This window comes from Sander lucioperca, chromosome 3, assembly GCF_008315115.2.
Source record: "Sander lucioperca isolate FBNREF2018 chromosome 3, SLUC_FBN_1.2, whole genome shotgun sequence".
In the NCBI taxonomy this organism is placed as follows: Eukaryota; Metazoa; Chordata; class Actinopteri; order Perciformes; family Percidae; genus Sander; species Sander lucioperca.
Window position 1 is genome coordinate 41096018 of NC_050175.1, and position 13110 is coordinate 41109127.

Sequence of the window (13110 nt, forward strand, 5' to 3'; positions counted from 1 at the left end):
ACAACAAAAAGTTTAAAGGAATAGTTTTACATTTGAGAAAATATGCTTATTTTCTTTTTTGCAGAGAGTTAGTGAGAAGACTGATACCAGCCTCAAATCTGTCCTGTAAATATAAGGCTACAGCCAGTTAGCTAAGCTTAGCACAAAGCCTGGAAACAGTGGTAAACAGCTAGCCTGACTCTATGCAACCCTAACAAAATCCACCTACTAGCAACTCTTAAACTCATTAATGAAGTTATCATACCTCGTTTGCTTAAGCGGTACAAAAAACCAAAGTGATAAAAATGACAAGTTGTGGTTTTTCACAGGGGTTACGTGTCGGACTATTTCCCGCCAGCAAGCAGTAACATCCTGAAATCTTTTCTGGTAAAAAAAAAAAAAAGGAAATTTCACATTTAAGAAACGATAGTTGTATTTTGTGTTTCATAGTCACACAGATGTATTACAAACAAATCAAGTAAAGTCATAGAACATGAAGTCAGTGGACTTACAGTGAACTCATTCACTGGATGGTTTTGGTGACTGTCATCATGCATCATCAGTGCTATACAGTATAATCAAATACAGTGTTGCACCTTGTGTATATATGTATGCTCTGGTTAATGAGCATTATTGTGACTGCAACTGGACCTTTATATATGATGAATATTAAGTGGGTAGAAAACTAAAGGATAAAATGCATCAAACCAAATGGGCACACACCCCAGAATTTGTTTTTAACCCAACCAAACAGGTGAGGTGTGAAAGCACCCTAAAGGATTTAACCACAACAGGACAGATTTCTGCTGGCAACGAAATTGATACATTTGGAGAAAGAAAAAAAAAAAAACTTGCATATTTGTAACCATTAACTATAGTTTGTATAAAATGTCCATACTATAGTGGATTGATTTTTCATAATAAAACTATGAATTAGTATTTACGTCAATTACAAAACTGCCACAACACCTACTTGGTTATGTTTTGGGTGTGAAAAAATATTTTGGTTCAGTTTTCTTAGCATTCTTTACCTTTCGATTAGTTTGAGTTTGTTTGAGTTTAGAGCATTCATGCTCACAGTTAACAAATGAATAAAAGCAAAATGTATATAAAATAACACATTTATCTACAGTATATACACATGCACCCATACATTTATACTCATACACACTTACAAATAAAACCATAAACTTACATACAACCATGTGTACTGTACATTTAAATAAAAAGCCATAAAACAAATACAAACAAACCCCAAAGACTTCAGCTATCCATCTTTTGTTCCATTCAATTCTGTATTGGACAATCTGACTGCTGTAGGCAGAGTTTGTTTCTGGATTGGACATATTTAAGATTGTTGTTGCGCAGCAGCAGACTGTTGTTTCTGCTCTGGTCTGTGGGAGCAAAGACACTCTGACAGAAATATGAGGAGAAAAAGGAATAATATGTGACAGTAGCCCCCCAAGTTGGAAGCAAACTGGGATAATGGTCGTTTCAGTCATCTTAAGCCCCTTTTAAACATGCACTGCAAACCTGAAATTATCTAGACATTACCCAGCGGAGCTGTATGTGTCCAAATCAGTTGGACTGGACATTAAACAGACTTTACCCTGTCAGCTCCCTTCAAAGTCTGTGTAATGTCCGATGGAGCCCATGGATGAGTGCAGGTCATTGTCTGGAAAATTCACAGTGAGTGAGTAAGCGCGTTGATGGCGTTCAGGCGGCTCGCACAAAAATGGAAGAAAACAAATATCCATGTTGGAGAAGACGGGTCATTTACACAAAGACGGCAACGAAAATGTCTAACTGAAGAAACAAGATTCGTGAATTTCTGTCGGTAAGGGCCAACGAGACAAATTACGCACAGGCTACGTGACCGCCATGTAATCTGCATGATGTCCTGCCTCCTGCACTCTCTACCCAGACGCCACCCCTCACCTAAATCAAATAGTATTTGAGTATTTCAAGTAAGGGAGAATGCATCTGAAACAGACAATCTCCTGTTGTGTGCTACATGTATGAAAGGGCAACCTGGTCAATGTCCGCACCAGACTTGTTGGACATTGTCCAGAGTTCATATGAGACAACAGCTTAGGACTGCTGGCCAATCAACCCTGTCTCCTGGAAATTACACTTGTATATTACCTGTATTATACTACTAAAACATTACTGAACAATGTGTTAGATTCAGGCAACAAAACAAATTAAATACGTACTTGCGTCAATTAACATGTCCTTATTATGTTAATAATTCACCTAATCTGGTCAGCATTACATTTTCTTTAAAACGTATTTGCTGCTGCAAATCTGTTTGTATATAATTTCCAGGAGACAGTGTTGGTCCACTACAACCCTGAGTTTCTTATTTTAATGATGATTAAAATCTGTTTTGGTTCACACGGTCTGTAATTCTTTGAACTTGTGAAAGAGTATGAATTTGCCATTTAACATACTAAATTGTGATATTAAAATGATCACCTCCACTAAATAGGTTAAGTTTAAATATGTGAGACCAGTAACTGTCAGTGTTTGAAGAATTCAGCTGCTTTTGAAAGGAAATCTGCACTCTTTTTGGAGTCTAAAGCCAGAGATGATCCTGTTTTTTTCTTCTTTGAATTATTTTCCTTAAGAACCATGACATGTTTGCCTTCAGACTCTCAGAATGATTGTAGTGAGGGAGAAAAACGGTAACAAATGTATGAAAGGATTTTTAGATGCATTTATAGGAATCATCCATCGTTCACACACACTCTACGGCCACTTGCCAGTAATCCCAAAGGCAATAAGATTTACATGGCTAAATACAAATATAGTTGGTTTTTTTTCTCCAACTTTTCTTTCTATTTCGGGCCTTAACACAAGATCTTATTTAATGAGCTCTTGAGCTAGAAGTAGGGCAAGGCGAAAATAAAAAGCACTCATGTGGGGCTCCATTCACTGAGGCAGGTTTCTGTTCACTATCTAACACAGCTAGGAGATTTCAGCAGCTTGCAAATGAAGGGTCCTTGGGTCACTGTCGAACCCTTATTACGTGTACTCTATAATGAAGATTGGCATCAGTGAGGAAGGATGAAAAGGGAACGCTGGGAATCGATGGTGGCAAACCTTTTCAGATTCTTAAGCACATTAGAGGGGAGGATATACCAACATTCTACAGACGTCCAAGGACGAGTCCTCTTTAAACTACAAGACATTATCAACTTCAGAGTTGTTAATTGTCATTAATTTTACAGCTATACATGATGTAGCCATATAGGACGGTAAGCAGAAACCTACCACCATCATACAAATGTGATTGACTGATAGAACTTTGCTAACAAGTCTTTGTTTTGGACTAATTTTGAGACTAATTAAAGTCATTGTATTGTATTATTTCCCAAAGTGCGTACATTTTCTGACCAACAGTCCAAAATAAGAAGATATTCCATCATCAGTCATCTAAGATGACTGAGAAGTCATCACCTGAAACCAGCAATTGTTTGCCACTTTCACTTGATAAAAGACTTAATTTCCTGTCAATAAACTAATCAATTATTTGATGAATTGTATCAACACTAGTATTGCAAGTATTGAATATTACAATGCAGGACTGACTACTGGCAACATTTAATCATCACGGTTTCCAAACTGTGGTCTTGTTTGTATGGTTAGTTTTGAAGTTGCTCCAAAAATCCTTCCATGTAGCAGCTTTTAACGAGACGTTTTACTTTGACTCTAGTCTGGCTTACCGGATGTACAATGCTGGGATAAATGCCTGCATCCGTACGATTTCCCCTCCCCTCCCGCTTTCTCTGCTATCTGTTTTGCAAGGGCACCATCACTTCATCAGGGGCTTAGTGCTCCCCACGATGATTGTGATTGGTTTAAAGAAACGCAAACAAGTCAGAGCATAACCCCCCCCCCTTATACCAGAATAGATAAGTGGTAAAGCCAGAACATGCAGCGCTGACACAGTGATACAAGACTACTTTCACTCTGATCACAACTGGTTTTGATTAGCACCCGTCCCCCAAAAACAGCAGCTAAAATCTTTACAGTCACACAGATTTGCAGTGTTTGAATTGATGCAGCCATCTGGACTTCCACAGCAGGTTTCTGTATTTGAAGCAGAGCCCTCTGATTCTGGCTGCTGATTAAGGCCCAGTGAGAGAACAAACAAATATCATTTTCTTCAATAAATACCTACAGAAACATCAGAAAAGTTGCTGCAGTGGAGCAGAAATACCCACATTAATATCATCTTAATATGGTGCTGAAAGGAATGATTTCCCTAATAAAATATACATATGCAGTAGATGTACTTAGTTCCTGGGCTCGCAGTGTATAACATAGGTGGATGTTTTAATGACTACATTTACAGTATGTGACTATCAGTGCTCTGATCTCATTGCAATTATGAGTGCTCCATCTTGAGCATGGGTCAGGAATACATATTAATATAATTAGTATGAATAAGGTCGTAATCAAAATTCTTATTCATACATAAATCAAATGTGAAGCTCTCAGGGCCAAGGATTAGTAGAAAAAAAGGCAAGCAAGAAATTATAGTTTGAATTCCCATGCTTCATGTATTATTTATTTTGTGATACTTTGATGGGTGAATCTGCTCTGGTGATGAGGTTTAAAGGTAGCTGTTTTTTAACGTATTGTATACTTTAGATCTGTATTATCTTTGTGGTACATTTGATGTATGAAAGTGATGGAAAAACCAGGCACTGGGATATACTGTATTTCTGCATTGTTGATAAATCTTATCACCTCTGTTTGTGGTAATTTCTTATTTTATTTAGGGATCAAGTTTTTAGCAGCAAAAGCAATACTATATATGCAATGCTGATTAATGTATCTGACACATTAAAATAACAGATGTTGCCTACTGAATTTGGCACCTCATTCTTGATGAGCTACTTAATCTAAACACTGTGGGTCCTGGTTCAAAAGTATTAAGATAAGAAACTAAAATGATTGCTATGACATGAAGTTGAATGTGACTCCTGAAATTGACGTGAGGCGATCCACTGGAGAGAAGACATATCACTTTGTGGGAGTTTTGGGAAGCTGCTTCTTGAAAGTTTTGTACATTGCTTTTTGCTAATTAGGAAAAAAAAGTTTAGAGAATTGGTCTATTTAACCAACCACAGTCATAAATCATACTCGCACTGGTGCGCCTGAATGATTTAGAAAAAAATCACACTATCCCAATGAAAACTGGTGCCATAAACTGTATGCAATTTCAGTCAACTCATCTCAGGCTCGCCAGATCTGGTTGGGGGCAGGGAGGGGAAAGTCTGTTAAAACGTCGTACATTTTTACTATTTACTCATGCAGTAGAATTTCTACACATTTAGTAGTGGGTTAAAGGTGACAATATTATTGTAAAATAAATTGTGTCCAGGTCAGAATCCCCTCTCCAACCCAACAAACTTTACCAAATAATCCATCAATAAGATTTCTTTTTTGACATGTGATGCATTTTTCACCCCCTGCTTTCAATTTAAACACTAGCAGGAAAAAATTCAACCATATACCAAACACAAAATTTCTTTCAACTCAGGACAGCGCCACTTCTCACAAATACAGATAGGATTGGAGATGAGAAGTTTAACTGACACGTAACCGCGATCAGCTTTGTGGACTGACAGCGACATAACCAATTGCACTATGACAGATGCTCCACTTAGCACCAACTGCAATGTTTAATTTTAAATTAATGTAGCCTACTGGCAGTCTGGCACACGTGGGTGCTCAATATTTTCCGTGGGTGCTCGAGCTCCGGAGCACCCATGGTATCGGCGCCTATGGTTATAGGGTTAGGAAAAAGATTATGGTTTGGGTTAAAATAACAAAATCAAACTTTGAAAGGCCACTAAAGCCACTTACAAGTTTAATTTTAAGTTAATAACTTCTGTTAGACTGTATTGGCCCAAGGCATAGCTGTATAGTTTCAGAGGGTCAACATTTTTCACTTGGTTAATGTTTACATTTGACATTTTAATTTATATCTACAGCCAGCCCGCACACTTCTCGGTGTCAGTACTAAGCAACTTTGGAGAACAAGACTGGCTGCCAACATTACACTCTCTGCCATGTGGCTGCAGCTTGTGAACTGTTAGATATAGTTTTTGTTGGACATTAAACTTCTACCATCAGTACTCTTTAGAGTGTGAAATGCTAAGCCGTGTAGAAGTCCTGCTAGAAACAAGAAAGGTCATTTCGAAGACACAAACACACGCTGAATGTTTCAAATCGATTTATACAGGTTTTTTTGATCTGCCACTTATATTAAAGTGCTCATATTATGCTCATTTTCAGGTTCATAATTGTATTTAGAAGTTGTACCAGAATAGGTTTATGTGGTTTAATTTTCTAAAAACACTATATTTTTGTTGTACTGCACATTGCTGCAGCTCCTCTTTTCACCCTGTGTGCTGAGCTCTCTGTTTTAGCTACAGAGTGAGACATCACACTTTTGTTCCATCTTTGTTGGGAGTCGCACATGCTCAGTACCTAGGTAAGGACTACTAGCCAGTCAGTATGAGGGCGTGCCATGCTAGCAGCTAGACGAGCATTATAACGTGTGATACAAAGTGACGCACATTCGTCACGGAAGTAAAGACTGGACTACAACAGAGCTGTTTGGAAAAGTTTGTGAACAGTGTTTTCTCTGGAAGATGGTAAGTCCCTTTGGGGTGGACTTTGGGTTTTTTCACTTTGTAAACCTATAATGTGCACAAAATATATATAACACAATAAAGGAAAGGGATAAAGCTAAAAGGCATAATATGAGCACTTTAAGATCAGATTTCTGCCACTGAGAATTGTGCGGTCAACCAAGTTTGATGGAGGTGAATTGAATTTCATTTGTGATTCTGACAGCAATGCAGCAACATAAAAAAAAAAAAAGAAAAAAAAAAAAAAGAAACTCAACAGCACCATGCAAAAGCAGAAAGTGTCCCACAGCGAGCACTGTTGACAGTTGTTTTTCCATTATAGACCTTCAGTATGAAATATTTCCGTTAAAGTCCATAGCTCGGTGGATTGTCTCATGTAACCAGGATGCTGTTGAGTCCCCAGACTTAATGTCAGTTCAATCAGGAGAGACGTAATTGAAAGAGATGCTTAAAGACATTTATTGACATAGTGCACAATAGGAAAGTTGAAGAAAAATGTCTTTGGCCATTATATTTCATCAGCGTTGCCAACTTTTGGCGACTTTCTTGCTAGATTTAGTGACTTTTCAGAACATCTTAGCGACTTTGTTTCTAAAAAAACGACTAGCGTTAAATTTGCTCAGAGTAATTGTAGTCCACGGCTCTTCTGCCAACAGCGCTGTGTCTCCTGCTCTCCTCCTGTGCTGTGTGCAGGCAGTCAGTAGGTGTGGGGCAGGCAGGAGGACGCTGCTCACTGCCAAAGTGGGCGGAGGCCTAATAGTTGTAATGGGTTTCTCTCGCTCTGAAACGTTCCCTAGATTAGGGCGCTCCTAATAAATATTTAGTTTGTTAGATCTTCTCCCTCCATTTGTAGATTTTAGCTTTTTACGTCTTCTTTTTTCTTCATATATACAATGTCCCTGTAGTGAGATTGTGATTATTTGGCAAAAGATTTCTCTTTCTACCTTTGTTATATGGTTTTACAGTAGGTGATCTCTCCATCGCTGCAACTGAAACAATCACTAAGCTTTATGTAAATAAATGCGGTCTGTGCTATATCATCTTTAATTGGAAAAGAGCTGGCAACACTTGATCTCATCGTGACGTCATATGGGGGTAGTGATGCCTGCCAGAGGTTACAGTTTCTTTAACCAGACTACAGGCCTATATCAGAGGGGGGCTGATGACGACTCTTGGTGTGAGACTGTTGTGGATCCTGCAATATGGGGACATATATCCAGTGACAAAGTGAAAACGACTCTCATTGAAAGAGGGGCCTCTTCGTCTCACAACAGAGGAGCTAAATACCCCACATCAGCAAGAGACTGTGGAATAGGTGGTCGAGTTCGCTCCTTTAATAATGACATGTTGTGCAGCTGATTGCCTAATGGACAAGTGGCACCACGAGAATGGCTGTTATATTCATTATCAACCTTGATAAATTGTAGGTAGGGTATTTGTTTTCACACTTTTTCAAAATGGTAATCCATCACATTTAATGTATTGGTTTGAATACATAGTATCTGTACTCTATTAGATTGTGTGTTTCCCTGAGATGCGCTGTAAAGCACTGTGCGCTCTTTGCGATAGTGGACATGTAGGCTACTACTTGCGTGTGTGTGTGTGTGTGGGGGGAGGGGATGGAGGGGGGCCCATTCCGATTTTGTGCCGAGGGCCCGTGGTCATGGAGTCTTGACATTGGTGAGGGTGAAGGGTTTTTTATTTCTGAGATGTCTGCTGCAGCAGTAAGAGCTTACTATAGGCCTTCACGTGTTAAGTAATGAACAGTGTTGGGGGTAACGCGTTACTGTAATCAGATTACATTTGTCTGTACCGCAGTAATGTAACGCATTACTGTTGATAACTCAGTTATCACATTACAGTTACTTATCAAATAATGATTGTGTGTGGCTGGGTTGGCTCAGTGTGTAGAGCAGGTGCATGTATACTGAGAGTTTTTTGCCTCAACGCAGAGGTCCAGGGTTCGAATCCGACCTGTGACGATTTCCTGCATGTCTTCCCCCTTTCTCACCTAACCGTCCTGTCAAAAATGAAAGGTGGAAAAGCCCAAAAAATCTTTAAAATAAATAAATAATGATTGCGTATCTTGCATTACTGGTTCTTCAACTATGCATAACGGGAGGAGAGAATAACAAATCAAATGTCCGTTTTAGTTGGTGCTTGCCCCACCATAACACTCGACGTAGACGAAACAAATATGGCAGAGCCACTGCTTAAGACGTCTTTCGAGGGGTTGAGGTATTCCCATTACTTCAAATTAGTTGCGCGAAAGGTAAACAACTCGATTGTAAAGTGTAAATTGTCCCCTGGTCACAAACCCCTCTTCACCACCACGAACAGAACATCCAATCTAAGGTAGTTGCAAAAGTCCCCCGGACCCTGAATGACGCCAAGGCGGATGAAAAAGGCATTTTCCGACACCTGCCAAGCAGCCAAGACTGGCTAGCATACATAGTGGAAGAAATGCTGCCTGATTCAAAAGTGTAATCGCCGTCTTTCCGAAACATACTGGGCAAAATACAGATAATGAAGAGCAGACGGCTGCCAGTAGGCCTACCTCTTGACAAATTTTGTGCTAATGTACACAACTTTGTTGTCAGCTCTGTGGTATTAAAGAGCATAAAAGAGAGATCTTGTGTGTGTCCTCATTATAATAAGGGTTTGTGTTGATCTGGGCATACATGAGGTTTAACTTTATATTGTTATTTGGCAAGCAACTTATAGTGCATCTCAGGTGATATGGAGTAATCCAAAAGTAATGTAACTAGTTACTTTCAGCAGTGAGTAATATAGTAAAGTAAGGCATTACTTTTTTAAAGTAAGTAGTAATGTGTAATCTAGTACTTTTTTGAGTAACTACCCCAACACTGAAGGTATTAAAAATAATACTATAGAAATGTATCCGGTACAACATTGTGGAGGTGATACTGTAAATCTACAGTTTACTTTTATAGCAGGGAGGTTCTGGGCAACACTTTTTACACCAGTAATGTGGATTTAATAGATTTTATTTTATTTTATTTTTTATCAGCCTTTAGCACAATCCAACCACATTTGTTATCTGTAAAGCTTTGAACTCAATACAAGCAAAATATGAACTTAACTGGCTGGATAGCAGATTTTTCTTAATAGGTTGTATTCAGGTTGTTTATGTATTGTATGCAGTGTAGTGTTTGAGAGTAAACTGTACATCCTCAAAGATACTCATTTTATCCACCAGCTCTCCTGAGGGATGTGCACTCTTCTCCTTTTTGACATATACAAATGACTGTTGTAGTCAGCAGGAAAACAACACAATTCAGTCATTCTGTTGGATGGACACAGTGTTATGTCTCAAACATCAAGGACAGGATTTTTTTTTTGACTATATCCACTGGCCTCCACACATAAAGTATAGTGCCTTGATCAATAAAGCAGGTGTGTTTTGTAACCCGACTATGTTCATTAAAACAGATTGGATAGATTTTTAAAGGTACTTTTGAAGGCAAGCTCCCTAGAGATGGGCTCAGCTGGCTGAAATATTTGAAAGGCATTTGATCAGCAAGGCAAATGCCATCCTAGATTGTCGTGGTCACCCCCATAGAGGAGTTTAAAATGTTGCTCTGTGAGAGCTGATTCACGGCCCTTAAATTAAGCAGCAAAAAGCAGAATACCTCCCCTGCACATTAAAATGTAACAGCTTTAGCACTTTATTTGTTGCACTTTTAATATATTATGTGTTGTACAAAACTCCACTGGATGTCATTAAAGTTTAATGCAGCTATGTATTGCAATGATAATATTGCTCCTTTTCATTTATATGCTGCTGTGTTTTCAATGCTGTCCATGGAGCACTGTCTGGTTACAAACATCGTGCCTTACAGCGTAACTCTCGCCAAAATGCAACCTAGGCTCTTTTTGTGAATGTACCCGAGTCAAACTTTCGTTTAAAAGCATATTTAGGACAGAAACGCCACTTTTAAGATTTACCATATTTTCGTTTTTCGGTCAAATGGACTTTTGAATGGGGGTGCTAGGGGCACTTTTATGCTAGCCTCAAAATAGCTATTTTTAAAACACTAAGAAGGCCGACACAACATGAGACTTTGCTCCAAGTATCACCAGGGGCTCTTCACCTTAATGAAAGCATTGACAACATTGTTTGTGTACCCAGAGTTTACTAAAAAGAAAGGTAAAACTAGCATAGTAGTGCCCCTAGCACTCCCATTCAAAAGGCCATTTGACCGAAAAACGAAAATACGGTAAATCTTAAAAGTGGCGCTTCCGTCCTAAATATGCTTTTAAACGAAAGTTTGACTCGGGTACATTCACAAAAAGACCCTAGGTTGCATTTTGGCGAGCGTTACGCTTTAAGAGTCCTCCAAGCTTTCAATCGCTGTATTCCAAACAGAAAAATAAAATAAAAGTTAATAAACCCAAATGTTTTTGCTAAATGTGTGTTTTTGTTAGTGTGCCATTGTGTAAACAGGAAACCTTATGCTGTTTGCTGCCTTCAGATTGGGAATTTAAAGATGCTAAACATACTGTCTCTTGTTGCTAAGGAGACACCACAGTACAAAACATGATTCTAAAAGGTGTGTGTGTGTGTGTGTGTGTGTGTGTGTGTGTGTGTGTGTGTGTGTGTGTGTGTGTGTCCTGTATTGAAAACAACAGATGTCAGCGGGCAGATCCCAGGTTTATGAGTTGAATCCCTCGCGATCGTACTTGCTTTCACCGTCTTAGCTGTCACCAGCAGAATATAGGCTACTGCTATTTAAGACTGCTAACTGAATGATGACAACCTAACATCGAACATCGAACATATGTTGTCAAAATGAAAGTGGTAATTGAAAACATTGCATATTTTGTCAGAGAGCATAACTTGCTTCCTAAATCAGTTGGAGCTAATTTAAATCAAGTTTCACACCAGCAGCTCATTTGGAAAGACAAATTAATTCATTTTAACTAATGCAAACCCCCCCCCCCATTTAATTTTTCAGTCAAATTAATTCACAGCTACACCCATTTTCTACCCACATCTGTTCATTTTGAGAAAGTATTTTCTATAAGCAGTGAGAAGAGATGAGGAAAATAACAGACTCTTCTGTTTGCAGCAGGAATGCTACAGCATGTGAGAAACACGGTCTCGCATGACTGACCCCAAAGAGTCAATAATGGAGCAATGAAATGCATTCATGTCTCATTGATCTGGATTGCTGCTGGAGGTACACTATTATGTTCCCATCATTGATGTGAAAAGTATAAACCGCTGTTTGAAATCTGCTGAATATGAGATCATTCGACATCAAGTATTCACCTGTTTTACTCTCTAATCGAAGAAGGAAGAAGTTGAAGTTGCTTTGTAAACCTCACACACAGGCAAGGACCCTCAAAGTAAATTCTTTGGTGAGGCTTTATTGAGATTTACATAAACCTGTTACAATTCATCCATAATCTTGTCACTCTACAAACATTTTGAAATCCAAAAGCCTTGAAGTACTACCAACAATAAATCTTCTGTGAATGTTTGCTCAGAGTAGGCAACAGAATGTATGATCGAATCTATTAACTCAAAACTTCTATCAAAAAAGCACAATGTGACAAGATTTAACTACAAATATTTTAGTCACTCTTGCACCCTAAGTATTTAAATTGTATGGTACAGAAGTGCATCCACTCCTTTTTATAGAAAGAGATTTGTCAAGCAATTTTAAGGACACATTTCATCCCACAAATCTCTTATTTGATCTTCTTAGACATAAAATGCTTTGCCAGAATTAAAAAGATTAGAGCGCACAGAAAATCCAACATCTCCTGTAGTCCGAGGGTAATATTGCACTTTTTACTCGACTACATTTATGTGACAGTTGTTCTTACTTATTATTTTTAAGATTAAGATTTTACATTAAAAAAAAACTATACACTTATGAAATACATTGCATTGTATGAACCAGTTTAAACCAGTGGTTCCCAACCTTTTTGGTCTGTGACCTCTTACAAAAAACATGTCTAGTTGGGGCTCCTTGTCAAGTTTCAGACGTCAATGAGTTGTTATTAACAAATATGTTAACCCTCTAAACTTCTCAGATGGATAATGTATTTAAAATAACTGTTTGAGGTGCAAATTGGTAAAACTATAAAAATATATTTTACAGAAAAGCAATTGAAAAAAGCCAAAAACAAATGTGTGTGTGTATAAGAACTTTGTTTTTTCCCCTCCTAACTGTAAATATAGTAGTTAAAACATGCTCCTCATCAAGCAGCTACAACAGTAAACTGCTGCTTACACATTGATGCATCAGTATTAATAACCTAGTAATGTTACAGCGCACATTTTCTGTGGAAGTACTTTTACTTTGACACTTTAAGTATATTTTTGCTGATAATGCTCCTGTACTTTTTACTTACAATGGAATACTTTTACATGAAAGTTTACTTTTCTTTAAGTAAACAATCTGAATATTTCAATATACTGTAAGTG

At 38.2% G+C, this 13110-nt stretch overlaps 1 protein-coding gene across 3 annotated transcripts in view; it reads right to left on the reverse strand.

Moving 5' to 3' along the window:
* Window positions 1–13110, reverse strand: part of tspan4a (tetraspanin 4a) — a 160682-nt gene that overhangs the window by 64855 nt on the left and 82717 nt on the right. The window lies entirely within an intron of this gene.